This window comes from Cynocephalus volans, chromosome 5 (genome assembly GCF_027409185.1).
Source record: "Cynocephalus volans isolate mCynVol1 chromosome 5, mCynVol1.pri, whole genome shotgun sequence".
In the NCBI taxonomy this organism is placed as follows: Eukaryota; Metazoa; Chordata; class Mammalia; order Dermoptera; family Cynocephalidae; genus Cynocephalus; species Cynocephalus volans.
In genome coordinates this window covers 8,281,855-8,284,176 of record NC_084464.1, presented here as the reverse complement: position 1 = coordinate 8,284,176, position 2,322 = coordinate 8,281,855, and the positions used below count along the sequence as shown (strand labels likewise).

The window sequence follows — 2,322 nt, the reverse complement described above, 5'->3', positions numbered from 1 at the left end:
GGATTTGGGAGTTTATCCCGAGAGCAATGGAGAAGTGGGGGGATGGCAAGACACAACTGGCATTTTAAAAAATGCCTCTTGTTGGCTCCTTTTTAATCTTCAGGTTTCTGTGACCCCTCAATTGATTCTATCGTACAATGTCACCACTTTGTCTTTGGCCACCCTACCCTCTCACCTCAGAATTAATCTGCACATAATGACACAGCCCAAGAAGACATACTTCTCGCTTTACATCATGAAAGAACATGTGGAAACTTCTTGGAAGTTTCTCAGGAAGGAAGAGGAGAGGCTCACAATATACGTGGCAGCCAAAACTGAATCTTTGAATGTTCTCCCCCAACCCCTGCCCCAAAGCTCCACTACATACATCAGTGGCCTCAAATCACTTTTTTCTCACCCCAAACTGAAAACGTCCACCTTTCTCCTTACCCCGCCCCTCTTATCCCCAGCCTCAGTTCTTGCCTTCTGTATCCCTGCAGCCCTTTATGTAGGAGGGATCTTGTCCTCTTGTCAATTTTCCCTGTTTTCAATGTTTGTCTGGGTGGGGGAGAAGGGGAGAGGAAGGTCCACAGAAGGGCGGACAAAGATGTGCTGGGAAGGATAGCCATGATTCTTGGTTTGCTCTGGGCAATGGTTTATTTTGATTTTCAGTTAATATCTGGTGTGGCTATTCATCTTTTGAATTATAAACACGTCGTACTCAGATTACCATCTGATAGTATTTTTACAATAAAGAAAGCTACTTTTTGGTTTGCTTTTGGCAGCTGGCCGATGTGGGGATCCAAACCTTGACCTTGGTGTTACAGGGGGGCTTTAACCACCAAGCTAACTGGCCAACGAGAAAGTTATGTTGGATGGTACTTTAAGGACACTCAAGTGAGGCCCCTCTTAAGGTTGAGCAGCATGAGTCTGAGCGCCTTGGTCCACCGCTCCTCTGTGTTCCAAAGGGTGGTGATGGAGCAGCATTCCCTGCTGCCCCCAGCGTCCTCCAGCAGGCCTTTGCCCACGTGGCTCTTGCAGGGCAGGCAGAGGCCCTGCTCACCCTTCCCAGCCTCTTCCTTGAACTGCTGCATGCCGTCCAGGAAGGCCTGCATGGCATGGTCAAGTCTGTTACTCAAGGACTCACCCCACCCGCATAATAGAACAGGGGCAGCTCAGTGGAGCCATCTGTTAAGGACTTCAGATAGGAGTGGTTTCTACAGGGGACCAGCCTGTACCTCTGAAACGGCAGCCCAGTCACATTGGACAGGGCAAGCAGCAGCAGTGCCGTCTGTCCCCAGGCAGCATTAATCTCATCCCAGTGCACAGGGACAGTGGGGGAGAGGACCCAGTCTAAAGTTACTGATGACGCCCAAGGGGCCCTCCTCCCAGGTCTTAAACGTAGCATTGAAGATGTTGGTTTTCTTCAGCCAGTGCAGCTGCCCAGGGGCGTGGCGCAGCTGGTTCTCCACGCTCCTCAGCTCATCCTACAGTCCCAGCTGTTGCCACTCCAGTGCCCTGCAGTCCCTCTGGACCCACCGCTCCCACTGCTGCAGCTCTGCAGTCTCGGCCTGGGCTGCCTGCAGCTCCGCAGCCGCCCTTGCAAGGTTCACGTCCACGTCCTCCAGCTCCCGGGCCAGCCTTGCCTCCTCCCGTTCCAGGTCCCCCAGCTCTGTCTGCAGCTCCTCCTGCCCCACCTGCTCGCTGGTGTCCAGGCAGTGCCTGTAGTCCTGGCTCTCGAGCTGTTTCAGACTCCGGGTTATCCGACGGAATAATGCCCCTTTCTCTGATCATGAAGAATTTTCCAATCTGGGGTTTGTCTTTTAAGCTTTGGACATTATTCTTGGTTTGTTTTGACCAGGAAAAGTCAGTCTTTTCCTCTGTGGCATCTGGCTCTCCACTCATTCAAAAGTAGTTCCTATTTCAAGATTAGGGCAATAAGAACTATCGGGGCTTTGTGTCTCTACATATAGTCTTTGATTTTTCTGTCATTTTCCTCTTACTGGAAACATAAAATAAAAATTAATCAGTTCCTTCTCATGTTATGTGGCCAGATACAAAAGACCACATAACTGTACTGATAGGAACAATCCACGATAGGTCAATTCTCACACACAGAAAATGGAGTGGTTGTCAGGGACTAGGAGAGGCGGAATGGGGAGCGACAGCTTAATGGCTGCAGAGCTGATGAAGCTGTTCTCTCACTAGACAGAGGTGAGGGCTGCAGCACATGAGAAATGTACTTCATGCCACTGAATTGTAATTTTGAAAACATTAAAACACTTTATTTTATACAAGGGATATAAGTGAAGAGAAAAGATGATAAAATTTGGGAGATGCAGG

The 2,322-nt window shown here is 49.6% G+C and overlaps 1 pseudogene; it reads right to left on the bottom strand.

The window, feature by feature from the left end:
- Nucleotides 1-899: 899 nt before the first annotated feature.
- Nucleotides 900-1,712, bottom strand: LOC134377750 (beclin-2-like; annotated as a pseudogene).
- Between the last annotated feature and the right edge of the window lie 610 nt (nt 1,713-2,322).